At 35.1% G+C, this 15178-nt stretch overlaps 1 long non-coding RNA gene across 5 annotated transcripts in view; it reads left to right on the top strand.

The window, feature by feature from the left end:
* LOC112679072 (uncharacterized) overlaps nucleotides 1-15178 on the top strand; it is a 75370-nt gene that overhangs the window by 20342 nt on the left and 39850 nt on the right. For 2 of the 5 annotated variants that reach the window (XR_004811609.2, XR_003148096.3), the window contains exon 4: nucleotides 123-154. The exons of the other annotated variants lie outside the window; for them this stretch is intronic. This is a non-coding gene — a long non-coding RNA (uncharacterized LOC112679072). The remainder of the gene's footprint in view (nucleotides 1-122; nucleotides 155-15178) is intronic. 5 annotated transcript variants of the gene reach the window in all.

Genomic DNA, 15178 nt, shown 5'->3' with positions numbered 1-15178 from the left:
GCTTCCACTGTGCCTTGCAAGTAAATAAATTAAAACGGTAAAGTTTAGTAAATAGAATAGAAACGTTGAAGCAGATGATAATGATTGAGGATGGTAATAGTGATTTTATTTCCACTGATCAGATCCAGTAAAGCAACAAGACCTTGCCTAAAATGTAAGTCCTTTGAATTAAAATCTTTCTGATATATTTATAGACATTTCATCATTTTTTTTCTTTGACAATGGAAACTGAAAATAATGTAACCTTTTATTGGTGACTCAGGATCATAATTTGAACATCGGTTATTTTTAATGTGCTCTCATATTTTCAAAGGTCACTTAGGAGTATAAACCTTAACAGTAATTAGGGCCAAATTCCTACACTGATTGACATGTTGTATCTGCTGATTAGCGTGTTCTGACATGATCACCCCTAAGATTTTGCTTTTAGTCTGCTTGAAATCAGATAACCAAGTTTATTAGAATTATGACTAAAATAAATTTAGATAAAGTGCAACCTAATGGATTATGAATAAAGGGTACAGATATTATGACATTTATTGGAATGGATGGGGAATCATAATTGCTTCCCTTCTGATTGCTATCTTTCAAATGGTTGAGATTGCCAGATGGTGTATTTGTTGTAGGCTTGTGTATTAACCAAATTCTCTTTACATGGAATTACATAGGGATACATATTCATATATAGTTATATATTTATTTGATTTACCTCTTTAGTTAATTTTTCATATCCTAGGAGAAATTCAAATCAATTAATTGCACATATTATCTCAGTTCCAAAATCAAGAAGACATGAAGCATTTAATAGAGAAACACAATTATGTCCTTGCATACTTTTCTCAATGAAGTAAATTAAAAATATAGGCAGAGATTGAAAATATAGAATGTGGAGCAGTAGCCATTTCAATATTAAGAACAATTAACTGCTATAATACTGTTTAGAAATATTAAGATTATATGAGAGAAGAGAATGGATATGTGTGTTTTAAGTGGGCAGAAAAAGAAGCCAAAAAATATATATTCATCAAATTGACAATGGTAGCTATCCCAGGGTGATAGAATTTCAGGTACTCTATTAATGTACAATATTTTTATATTTATTCATATTACTTGAGATGGACATATACTGTTTATATCCTCAGAAAAATTGAATTATTAAGCAAAACAAAATTTTAGAAGGTGAAAAATCCTCTAGTCCTTAGTGAGCCAGAGTTGATAGTTTGAAATTAATAATAAAATGCTCATTATTTCTAGTTTATTAAATAAAGTCATTCTTATTCTATGGATTTATTTTTTATTATATAATATTTTTCAGAGTAAAACATACACAAAGTTTTGAATTAAATAGTTTGGAAAAAATGAAAGACAATGTTCCATTGCTTCACTCATAGTAAGAGGCAACTACTTTCAACTCTTTTTATTGTTTATACTGTTAGTTACCTCTAGATCTCTAAATAATATGTTTCTACTATATTGCTATATTGCTTTATTTACCATATAGAGTTCTTTTCAAGATAGATGAGAATTTAATTCATTCAAAGTATTCCACCTTTTTTCTTTCATTTAATCAATACAGTTATTACAATAGCTTTATTTCCCCTGTTTGTTCCTTTTATGAATTTAAGTAATATATTTACATCTTTATTCCTTGCTGTATAAACCTGACTCTTCACATAATTAGTTGCAGTGATGAACACTCTTACTAGCCTTTCTTCTCTCTGTCTCTGTCCTACATCTATCCTATGTCCTCATTTCTTACTTTTACAATGTCACATTTGAAAAGATTTAAATACTGTTGCATGTCCACATTCATTCTTTCTTAAGCTTTTTCTGTAGGCTGACTCTTGAAGACGGAAATTCATGAAAAATGTTTAAGTTATTATGCCATGTATCAGTTACTTTGCTTTATAGCAAATTAGCACAAACTTTGTGGCTTAAAATAATACGCATCTTTTTCTCAGTTTCTGTGCATCAAAAGTGTGGGCCCAGATTAGCTGGATTCTCTGCTTGAGAGTCTTTCAAAATGGCTGGAACCAAAGTATTGGCCAGGGCTATAGTCTTCTATCAAACCTCAGAGAAGAATGAGCTCATATGGTTGTTGGTAGAATTGAATACCTTGCAGGTTGTAAGATGGATCGTCTCAGTTTCTTGCAAGAGTTGCCCAAAGATTGCCCTTAGTTCATCACCATATGGGTCTCTGTGTAGAGCAGCTCGTATCATGGCAGCTTACTTTATCAACACTGAAGAAGGAAGAGAGTTAGCTAACAAGACAAACACTACAATTTCATGCAATGTAATCATGGAAATGGCATCTCATTACTTTTATCATCTTTTATTAGTTAGAAGCAAGTTAGAGTCTTTGCTTTACGGGGATTGGGATTACCCAACATCATTAGTAGCAGGAGGCAAGGAAAATTGAGGGCCTCCTCACAGTCTCTCCATCTCAAGTTATATAATCATTGTTCTTTGCAGAGCCACTAATGAACTCAGTTATGTCCCCCTCCTTTTATAATTTTTCCCAAAGTTTATCATTTTTTTCCTTTTTTTTGTACTATCTTTATCATAGACTCATTCTTCTCCCCAAAATTGGATATCCAATTAGATATACTGAGTTTTGTTTTCACAGATCATCTTCCTGAAGACCACTACCTCCTGTTCCCATTTAGATTACTAAAATCTAATCTCTGAGTTTGCTACAACATACAAAATAAAGAAGTCAAATAGGCTATTCTGCTTATTCTTCAACTTTGCATCATTCTACTGCATTGGCTTTTGCTTGATCAGTAGTGCTGTTGCCTCACGGCTTCTGTTGGGTCCCTCTTAGCTCTCCTACTGTCTTTGATCTTTGTGTGTGCCACAGTCAGACTTCAGATCTAAGAAAAAATAAACCACAAAGGGTAGGTTTGGAATATGGACATTTTCAGCAGTGTCTGAAGTCAGCCTATCCCATAACTGTCCACTTTCTTTCTTCATATTGGGGATATCTGGGGTTATTGGGGATATCTATTATCTTGTCCCCAAGCCCCACCAAAGGGCTTCTGGAGGCCCTATGTCAAAGTGAATTTTCGTGTTTTTTCAGACTGATTTCTTAGATTCTTGCCTGCTCCTGGGCCTGCACTTGTGATGAAGGTTGTAGATGTATGGTGTCTGTATGTTTCTACTAGCAGGTTTCCCACCCTCTTTACATAATCACTACCTTGAATCTCAATCCATTAGAGCAACTGTGGGGTAACTGCCCTGTCACCTTGGGCTATTGTCAGTTTAACCTTTTTCTCTCTCCATTAGCACCTCAAAAAATAGGGAGAGTGAATTTTCCTCTCTAGGAGACTAATGTATTTATAATATCTTGCAATACAAATTGGCCCAGTGAGTGCATGACTGCTGCACTTTAAATAGTTCGTTATTTAAAGGACAAGGAACAATTACCAATAGCTGGCTCCGAAGCAAAGCTTTACATTTGTACATTTAAATTGCTCTCTGTTCCAGCGGGATAAGTAAAATAAAACATCATTTCTTTTCCTGTTTTCTTTCTGGTAAATTTTTACCTTTCATGTTACAATAGTTGGGGAATAAGTGCCCCTAATAAAATGTGCGTAAGTGTGGTAATTCAGCGGAAGCATGCACATTAGTCACTGGAGTCGACTTTTAGTAGTCCCCATTTTTCCTCATGAAAAGAACTGAGTAAAATTATGATAACAGAATGTAACTCATACCACAATCATTTTGCTAAGCTCAGCCTCTGTAGCACAAAAAAAAAAAAAAAAAAAAAAAAAAAGTCTGTGGAATTTTTAAAATCATGCCTAAGCAATGCTGTGTTTATTTTGGGGGTATCTCACCCATGGTTTCTTTTTTTAAAATCTGGGTGATTATAAAGCATTTTTTGCACTCATAAATTCCTCCATCTGTTAGTATTGTATCGTTAAACTTTCACGGCTGCTACTTTAGTCTAAAATAGCACAAGGTGGAAAAAAATGCAACGAATTTTTGTTGATGATAAAATGGCTTTACTAGTTATTAATCCAGCCTTTTGAATTCTCCAGAGCATTGTCTTAAATCAGCATTTCCAAATTCATAGAATTTCAATCATTTTAGACAACATCCTTGACATCATATCAACTCACTAAGAGAACATTACTGCTTGACAGGGGAGAAATTCCGTCACGAGCAAAGCTAAGATCCCAAGGATATAAACCATATTTTCATGTAAATAATTTGATGAGGATAATAGGCAGAATAAAATGGAAGATAGATCCATCTAAATGAAACTGAGGGTTTTGGATTGCTAGATTAATACATGAAAATATCTGTGCTAGTTGAATCCATTGATTAACTCCCCGTGGTAATGCATCAGAAGTTGCTGGTTTAATATTCACATGGGTCACTTAACATTTTGCACAATAGTGAAAAACCGTGTCATGGACACTTCTCTGACTTCAACAAACCATCATATAAGCATGAAAGCATGAGGTGATCGGGCAAAAAAAGTTTGATGCCCCCACACAATTATTTAATTCCAACTATTGGATGACAACTCCGAGTAGTGGTCCCATTCAGAGAGGACAGTAGCCTTTTGTTCCTCTGGAAACATACAGTTAATATTGTTAGAATATCCAAGTTCTGCTGACTACTTACACATAGAAAGCACTTAACTGTCTGTTAAGGAAAGAAATGTCTGATTCTGTGGGCCCACATGAAACAATTATTATACTATTACACAGATACCTGCAGAAATTAAGATAGGCACGAAGGACAGAAACAAAGACAAGGGTCGGGGATGGAAGGAGAAGCCAGAGAAAGCTTTCCAGAATTTCACCTGATTAGTCTTGCACTTGCTCTATTCAAGCAATGTTAAGAAGTCAGATGAAGCCTTCTGGGTAGTGCGGCCAATGTGAGCACAAGCACAGAGCAGTGAGTGCTCTAATATTTTAGAACTGCAGAGTCTTGTTACTAAGAAGGATGAAAACTTTCCTCTCTATTTTACCTCCCATAGTATCCTAAGTACTTCAAATTATTTTCAGGGAAACATGCAGAAAAATAAATATATTTGAAGCTAAAATTACAAATAGTTCTGCCTTTAAAAATCCTTTGGTGTATATCTGTATAGAGATCTATAGTCTGAAAAACGTTTAGTTCTTGATCACTACCCAGGGCTCACCACAACTTCAAATGCATATTTCACAGGATCTTGTGTACCTACGTTTGTCATAACAGAATAAACTTCCTTCTAAAGTTCACCAACCCTTGCTCACACTGCTAGCTAGTTAGGGCAAGGATCGCTTTCTTTTAGATTTAATGGAGCTCATAAAATATCACTCCACCTAAGTGAATTCAACAATTTACCGAGAAAACGTGAGTAACTGGGAAATATTTTAACAGTGCTTAGAGGAAATAGAACTTTGTTCAATTGCATTATTGAAATAAGAACAACAAAGAAAAAAAAAGAACAACAAAGAAATAATAAGTAATGAGAACTGGTAAATGAATTGGAAAAAGCTTGGTGATTAGCAAGGCAAAGATTTTTTTTTTTTTCTAAGTGCAGAAAATGGCTGGTTGAAAGGAAGAAAACAAAGTCCTATCTTTTGGAATGTAATCCTCAGGATGTATATATTTCTGACTTGCAACGCCATCACAAAACTTCGGGAAATATTAGGAAGTGGTCGGTATTATTTTAAGTGTATGAAGTAACCATCTAGCAACACAAATCATGCATGGTCAATCCCGGCTGTGAGATGAAAATGGAAACCAGAATTACATACTCAAATTCACTCTGGAATTTCTTATACTTATTTTTTTCTTACTTCCCCCTCACCTTTTATTTATTTTTAAAAAATTTTCCCCCCTCACCTTTTAAACCAGCACTCACATAACAAGTAAGAAGGGTAGTTTGTTACGAAAGAGCACGTGAATAATTGTGCTTCCTTCTTCACTAATTGTATCTTTTTCTAGTTATATAATTAACATATAATATAGTGTTAGTTAACAATGCGTAGTGTAATGATTTGATATATGTATATAATAGGAAATGATTACCACAAGTTTAGACCATTATCTATTGGACATAGTTATAATTTTTTGTGCATTATGAGAATTTCAAAGGTCTACTCTCTTACCAACTTTCAAGTATACAATACTATAGTCAACTATGCTGTATACTACATCCCCAGAACTTACTTATCTTATAAATGTACCTTATAACTTGTACCTTTTGACTGTTTACAATCATTTCCCCCATATCCTATCCCCTGCCTCTGGCAACCACCAATCTGTTCTGTTTCTGAGTTTCTTTGTTTTAGATTCCACTATAGTTAAGATGAAATGTCTGATTTATTGCACTTAACATGACGTCCTCAAGGTCTATCCACACTGTTGCAAATAATAGGATTTCCTTCTTTTTTATGGCGAAATAGCATTCCATTGTATGTAAATACCATATTTTCTTTATCCATTCATCCATCCATGGACTCTTAAGTTATTTCCATGTCTTGGAAAATAATGCTGCAATGAACAAGGGAGTGCAGATATGTGATGGAGATAGTGATTTTGTTTCCTTCAGGTATTTATCCAGAAGCGGAATTGCTGGATCATCTGGTAGTTCTATTTTCAATTTTTTAAGGATCCACCATATACTGTTTTCCAAGTGGCCGCACCAATATACTGCCACACACAGCGCATAAGGATTCTCTCTTCACCACAATCTTGTCATCACTTATTATCTTTTGTCTTTTCGAAGACAACCATTCTTACAGATGTGAGACAATATCTCATGGTGGTTTTGATTTGCATTTCCTTGATGGTTAGTGATGTTGAACATCTTTTCATGTGTCTGTTGGTCTTTTTTGTATATAGTATAAGATTAGGGTCCCATTTCATTCTTCTGCTTGTGGCTGTGCAGTTCTTCCAACACTATTTACTGAAGAGAGTGTCCTTTCCTGATTGCATGTTCTTTGCTCCTTTGTCATAATTAGTTGGCCATATGCAGGTTTGATTTTTAAGCTCTCTATCCTATTCTATTGATTTACATGTCTTTTTATCCCAAATACATACTGTTTTGATTACTATCACTTTGTAAAATAGTTTAAAATGGGGAAGTGTGATGGCTACAGTTTTATTCTTCTTATAGCTGTATTGCTATCTTGTGTAATTATATAGGAGAATTAGTGAGAATAAATTTGAATTTATGGCTTTTGCTTTTAATACAAGACTTAACACATGCCATCTGAGATTTTTAATTTTCCCTTCAGGAAGGAATAGCCCAATTGAAACAGAGGCTCTTGGATTTGTCAGCATTTTCTATATAGCAGATTTGCTGGAAAATTAAATTAATAATTAGGATATTCTTAGGCAAATGACTGCTGTGGTCCTCTATCATGAGTCTAATTTTTAATATTTGATTTTTTAATATGCCTATTTAAAAATATTATAATTTATATAAAACCATAGTACATTTTAGAAGATGAAAGTTTATGTTTTTCTCATCTTTGAAATTGCCTGATATCTTCTATCATTTATCATATATTACACACATTATCTTATTTGGTTACAATAAGCCTAGAAGTAGGGATGTCTGGGTTGCTCAGTGGTTGAACATCTGCCTTTGGTTCAGCAAGTGATCCTGGGATGCTGAGATCCAGTCCCACGTTGGGCTCCCCACAGGGAGCCTGCTTCTCCCTCTGCCTGTGTCTATGCCTCTCTCTGTGTGTCTCTCATGAATAAATAAAATATTCTTTTTAAATCCTAAAAATATAATCTTACGAGTTAAAACCTTACATTAGATTTTTTTTTAAGTCAATAGAGATTGAGAAACTTGTTAAAAGACACTCAACAGGCTAGTGATTCAAAAACCAGCTATACTTGGAAAAAGATCCCAGTCTTACCCACTACATCACAATACATTTTTAAAAGCCAAAAGCATGATGTGTATATGTTTGGGAATCACACTGTCTTAATGAGAATTTAGTTGGAAAAAATTTACTTAAAATTTTAGTCTGGGGAGTCACAAGAATTTTAAGTCATTCAAATCAATAAATATCAGAAAATAACTCTAGGAAAGGAGAGTGCAGACAACCAAGAGACTGGAAGTTTTAATATTTGACAAAATGGAGGTGTTCCGTGGTCATCTCTTAAAGACTTGGCCTGCGTTTTGTCCCAGTGGTTTCTTTTCTTGCCCAAGCCCTCACATTCCAAAAGTGAAAGTGGTTTTTCCTAGGCATTATCTTTGATTCTGCTATATTTTCTGTATTACTGAGAAGCACATGTAGGGGTGGAAAAACTCTTAGTTTCTGTAATTGAAGATTGCAAATTATGAAAGACCTATAACCAGGAGAAAAGAAATACACTATTTAATTGCACGAGCACAATGAAGGGCTCCACAGAAAACAAATGAAAGCCCACGGAAGGTCAGATTCAAGGGTTTTAGAACATTTTAACAAAGGAAAACAGATTGTGGCAAAGTGACAGGACAAAGGAAAACATTTACTCCTCCCCTAGGGCTTTTGGGGGGAGTAAATTGTGAGGAGGTAAATATAGGGGTAGATAAGAGTTATTCAGTGCAGTCTGTTTATGCAGATGCCTCTTGATACCTTCATTTGTGGTGACAAGGATTGTTCTCTTTGTCATACAGTTGGTAATGAGGGCGAAGACATCTTTACAAGGGAAATTTATGCCCTGATTTTAGGCAGATGGGAGAGGAGAGGGAGCTGCTCCTGTGTCTGTTTTTTCTCAGTTGCCTTCAACTCAGAATAAACCTTATGATAAAGTTGCATGTTAGGCTGGCATATTTTGATCCCTTTTATGCGCAAGTTTCCACGTGAAGTTCAGAAATAGTAATATTTTCTGATAAACTACTTGTCCCATAATATTAAACTTAGACAACATGCTTTATCCAGCTTGACTCTGAAACAATCACTTCCAGGAGCTTTACTGTGTTATTTGGTTTGGGGGTCTTTTAAATCCTGAATTGAAGAGAAGATTTAGATGTGATAATGAATATATAGTCTAAAAGCATTATAATAGAAAGCAAGATTCAGAAAATGTGTTTTAATCTGAGACCTAGTGCAATTTAGTTCTTGAATTTCCTACATGAAATCATTTCTTGGAGCTATAGCATTACATGTTCTTTCTGTGTCCTTTTTGATCCCTACTCTTTTTTTCATTTTCTGTTTTGTTTCCCACCTCCCCATCCTTATGGTCAATTATCGATCCTCTCTAAAACATTCATTTCCGTTAGTGGACTAACTTTGTTTTACTGCTTTATTCTTCTTCTCTAGGGTGTTTTTGTAGGGCCTGTAAGATGAAAATGGTTGTTAAAGACGAGTATTTGCAATCAGTTTGGTGATAAGCCACAATAATTTGAACCTCAATTACACAAAATGTTATCCCCTCATAAAAGAATTCAATTTTCTCAGTAATGGACCCGTATTCCAGAAAGATCATTCCCTTATTATTATTACTATATTTGAATTTTGCCAATAAAATTGTGAAAATTAGTTTTCTTTCTTGTATAAAGTACTTACACAATATCCTTGAAATAGTCTTTTGGACTGGAAAGCCTACAATACTCATATCTGTTCCTTCATAAAACAAAACAAAACAAAACAAAAACAAACAAAAACATTTGCCAACGCCATTTCTAAAAGTTGGATTCACTCAAGAGATGTCTTTTGTTTGGGCTTTGCAATTCAGAATGTTTAAAAACAACAGTAAGGACAAAAACATATATTCATCTCTTTCCTGAACTTCAGCAAAAACTATAATTTGACATGTGTTTTAGCATTAAGATATCTGCGTGCTATATCACATGTGTATGTGAGTGTGTGTGTGTGTGTGTGTGTGTGTGTGTGTCTATTGAACTGGATCTCATTTTAGCTCTTAAACAGATTTCAGACTTAGAAAAGGCAGGTAATTATTCATAAACTTATTCACCAAGAAGGATAACATTTTGCTGTTAATGAAAATGTTGATCCATGAACACTACATAAATAAATGATTACATGAAATGGAGAATTTGAGAGTTAACATTATATCACATGCAAAATACACATATTTAATGATCACGCATACTCTGCTTCAGAATGAAAGTTCTCATTGTTGGTCCCCTAGAGACTCAGGAATTCTCAGTGAAATGCAAGTGAGAACTGCCGAAAAAAGCCCCTGGTGAGGCCTGCCTCAGTCTCTTACCTATTCTATGACCAAAGCAAACTGATTCATCCTGCTGAGTCTCCTTTCCCATGTGGCTTAAAGTGGATGATCTCTGAGGTTTCATCAACTTCTGATAATCTGCAACTAGTACGGTGAGCTCTCCGACCAGCAAGTTGTGTTTCTGGTCATAGATGTTACTATTTAAAGGAATACAAGTCAGATATCCCTTCTGCAAAATACCCGTCTTTCTGACTATTCTTTTTATGAGCTAGACCATATGTTCAGTGCTTTCCAGTATTCTCACTTAATCCACACCATGAAGTGGCTACGGTTGCTCTTTTTTTAGATGAGAAACTGGGCACTGAAGAAGTTAAAAGTGATTCGCCCATAGGCTGAAAACTTGGAGGTGTCAAAGCTGGATTTATTTATTTATTTATTTATTTATTTATTTATTTATTTATTTATTTTCAAAGCTGGAATTTAAATATTACTTTTTTCAAAACCTAAATTACTGACAACTGGACCACATAGTCTCATGTTTTACTGACTGCACCCCTCCCCTCTGAAAATCCTCTTATTTTCTAAATTTGAAGAAATCGTTGAACAGCAAAGCCCTCCAGTTTGTCCTCCCTAACCTTTCAACACTCAGCTAACCCTTTGACGTGAATTAAGAAAGGTAGACAAGCAGGAGGAGTATCAGAAGGGAAAAGCTGTCCTGACAGAGGTAGATGAACACCCAGCAAGGTGAACTTTAGCTGGGTTACTATGTTGCCTGAAATAGACCTAACTTCCTGCTTAAGCTGCAAAATACTATAGACCAGGGGACTTAAACAACAGACATTTATTTGTCACAGTTTTGGAGGCTGGAAGGTCTAAGATCAAGCTGCTGGCAGATTGGATGTCTGGTGATACTCTCAGTTTGCAGATGGGCATCCCATCCTCTCATTATGTTCTCATGTGTACTTGGAGAGACACAGAGAGAGCGCTTTCCTGTCTCTTACTCTTTTTTAAATGTCACTAATCCCATAATGAGGACCCCAGCTACATGACTTAATCATATCCTAATTATCTCCCAAAGGCCCCATCTTCAAATAATGTCATTTTGGGGATTAATGGGGTTTCAATATACAAATTTTGAAGGGACACAAACATTCAGTCCCAAGCACTCTGATTTATAATTTTACTGGAACATCTTTACTAAAAATTCACTTATCCCATGCCCTTTGGAAAGAGCACTCTACCTTGAAAGATCAAAGAGGCACGGAGTTGAACTAGAAAATGTGATTTGGAATCCCATCCAAACATGCAGCAACTGTGTATCCCCAGGTCCTATCCTCAGTGAATTCCATGATTAGTGCAAATGGCTTTTAGTCTTTTTTTTTTTTCCTTTTTAGGTGAAATAAAACCATCAAGTTTATATATTTGATGGCCTCCTACTTTTTAGCTTTCTCCAGAACAAATCAAAGACTATTTATGTGGGTGTGTATATACTTTTGAATTACATTTAAAAAATTTTTCCCACTTTACCTATCTCAGTTAACTCATGAAACTGAAATTGTTCTCTTTTTAGTTCCCAATGAAGTTATGAAGTTTAATGTGCGTAGTGGGGAAGGTGGTAATGAGGGGGGCGGGAAGGAGCCCAGATCCAATGTGATGATACTTATAGTAACCAAATAAAACATATTACAATGAGGGCTCTGTGCCAAAAACACATATATGGATTTATTTTTATATAAATGTAGCTGTCAGTTTACATGAACTTGGTTAAAAAAAAAAAAGTCAGTAAACCATACAATACCCTCTTCTAAAATTTATTTGTTACATCGTCACACAAATCATGAAAATCCTTTTTTTTTTTTCTTAGAGCCTTTGGGTTAATGAAACCCAGCCAGTTACAGCAATCTTACTGTTTTTGTCCTCTCCACTGAGCACAGTTTATTTGAGGCCTTGTTTGAGGCAGAGTTTGCCAACACAACTGAGCAAGTCTAGTGTAAAGAACTTTAATGTGGTTGGACAATATCCAACACCAAACGAGAATCTGTGTCAGGCTCAAAAACTGGTCATATTTTCTTCCTCATAACCTTTTCTTTCTTCTTGGAGTCATTGAGTCTTTGCTTCCTTGAGTTCTTAAGTTGTTAAGGATTTCCAGAAAAGATAAGTGGTTCCTCTGGTTAGGTAACATGCCTGGTGCTAATCCTCAGCCTTTCTTGAATTCAAGTATGTCCTAAGGCAAGACTTTTCACTTGCCTGCCTGTTACCTCATGTGAAACTTGTGGGTTTTCTAACTCTGTGCCAGTTCAATAGCAGGCTGATGATCTGTGTGAGATCAATTATCTTTGTGGGAAGGGAGCTCTACAAATGCCAAGTTGTAATAAATTGGTGAATAACATCAAGCTGCTAGGTCAGGAGTTAAAGAACCCAGTCAAACCTGCCTAATGCATTTGTTGTATATTTTCAGAGCTTGAATCACTCAGGGAAAAAGAAGTCAGATAAATTTAGAAATAATAATAATAATAAACAACTAGGTACTTAACTATTTTCCAGTAACTATGCTAAAGTGCTTTTTATAAATTAGTTTCTTAAATGTCACACTAACATATGAGCATGAGGGAGGTATTGCTGCTATCTTCAGTTAACCCATGAGGTCATTAACAGGCTTAAGAACATCGATGGATAAATGGTTGCATGAAAAGTAGAACCTGGGACTTTCTGGTTCTAGAAAAACTAACTTATATAGTTTAAATTGAGTATGATGTAGTCATTTGACTTCCAATAATAACTTCCTGCTAAGAGCATTTAGAGGTTCAGAGTAAGCTCTGAAGAAAGCCCGCATGGCTCTGCCACTTGCAAGTTGTGCACTGTCGGGCAAGTTACATCACCTCATCTGTGAAATGGGCTCAGTACATGTCCCTTCCATAGGGTTGCTATGAGATTATCCATGTGGAGCATGTAAACTGGAGCTCAGTACTTAGTGAGCATTCAAAATGTTTAGGTACTATTATCACTTACTTAATGACAGTATCTTTTCTAATAATCACAAGGTTACTACCGTCAGCCAGAAAGCATGTGTACAAGTAAACGCTAATTCACACGTCTTCTTTGACCTATTGATTCCCACTTGCTGATACAATCAAAATAAGACAGACAATAAGACCGTATAGCCTCTTACACAGATCTGGCTTGGTTGTAAGATTTAAACATCAGTTCCTACTTCTATCGCAAGTCATTTTGAATGAACTAATCGTTTATTTGTGAGCATTTTAGGAGAAATTATAAAGTAGAATGAAGTGTGGCTCTATGATGCATGTTAAGGATTTGGATTCTGCATGGTCAGTGGGTAGGAAAAACCTGGAATTATTTCAAACCACTCTTGTGTTACATAATTGTGTATCTCTTCCTTCTGTATAAGCAGATAACAACTACCAAAATCTCTAATTAACCAAAGAATAGACATAAGAAAACACGTGTATTCACATTTATTTCCAAATAGTCCATAGAAGCCACAGGCTGTTACATAACCTTGAAGAGAGAATATTGGAAATGTCCTGGGCTGATGTATTTAAAACTAACTCCCCTAAACTCAGGCCCCCTGAGACCACAGGTTCAAATAAGCCCTGAGTTTAGATTCCAGCCCTGCCATCTAACTAAAAGGATAACCCTAGATATGTCCCTCAAGCTTCTATTTCTTTGCTGGAAATGTGTAAGTGATAGTAGTACCTTCCTCGTGAGTAGTTGTGGCCTTTAAGAGAATCCATGTAATTAGATAGATTACATATTATGGCATACTGTGTCCTCAATAAGTTTTAGCAAATGCAGTTTTATGAGTATTCTTATTGCTTCATTCTACTCAGAATATAATAATATTACTGTAATTTTAGCCTATCTTTAGATTCTACATGGTTTTAAAAAGGTTAAAAAGGAAAGTAAACCATGCTCTATGAAAGTTAAACTACTCAAGGAGAGTAAGATCTGTCTGTTATTTGCAAAACTCTTATATTCCCCTAAATTCCAGGTAATAAAGGCTACTTTTTTGTGCTATGTTTTTCAACCATACAAAATCATCAGACCCTCAAGTAATATTTATGAATATTATTAATATTATTAATATTTATATTTATGTCTGCATGGGCAGGGCATCATGCTGGGTGCTTTAGTACAACAATTAATGTTGGTGTAACATATAAGCAGCAATTTTGAAAGTTTAGATGTGGTATAAACTAATTAGTCTCAATCTTTGACTCTTTATTTTTTTTTTTAAATCTTTGACTCTTTTTATAAGAATAAGGGTCTTGAGGTCTAGTTTCAACAGACAGGATTTAAATTACAAGCTAGAAGGCAACTGAATGTTTCAGATAGCCAAGTCCAAGTCCAGATTTTAGTTCATAGTCAGGAATATCAGATATTTTATGTGCCTCTTATCTTAGTTGATGGGTTTAGATGTTGAATGAGAGAATCCACACGGGAAAGGCATTCAAATCCACCTCTTCTTGAAGTTCCTCATGATCATGCCTTTCTTCTTTGAAGACTATCCCTTAACTTATAGAAGCAAATTGCATTTGTCCTCTCTCCCTTGACAATTACAAAGAAACATGGCTCTGAAATGCAAAACACTATACAAATATATTAGAATCCACAATCCTTCCAATTTTCATTTTTCTCTTGCAGGCAGCACAACTTTACAGGAAAGCCTACAAGCCTATCCATCAGCATCGGAGAGATAGATGGGGCTTGAATCCCAAACCCAATGCCTTCAATGGATGTATGGTGTATGCTTCTGGAAACTAGATATGTTTTTTTTTTTTTTTCTTTATCTCTATCCTCTATACTTTGCCTGTTTTCTCTAAAATACAGATAACACTAATGCCAAAGTCATAGGTTTCTTTTTAAGGTTATTATAATAACAGAAATTAAAAACAAAAACTTTTTTGTCAAATGCATTTTCAAACCTACTAGCCATTTTCATTAGAATAAAGAATCTGTATAACCCCACTACATCCAGGAAGCTTTACCAATAGACTGATAGGTATATAGGGCATGTTTC

The sequence above is a fragment of the Canis lupus genome, chromosome 33, assembly GCF_003254725.2.
Source record: "Canis lupus dingo isolate Sandy chromosome 33, ASM325472v2, whole genome shotgun sequence".
Taxonomy (NCBI): domain Eukaryota; kingdom Metazoa; phylum Chordata; class Mammalia; order Carnivora; family Canidae; genus Canis; species Canis lupus.
Note: the sequence above shows the minus strand (reverse complement) of the source record. Positions and strands in the feature narration are given on the sequence as shown.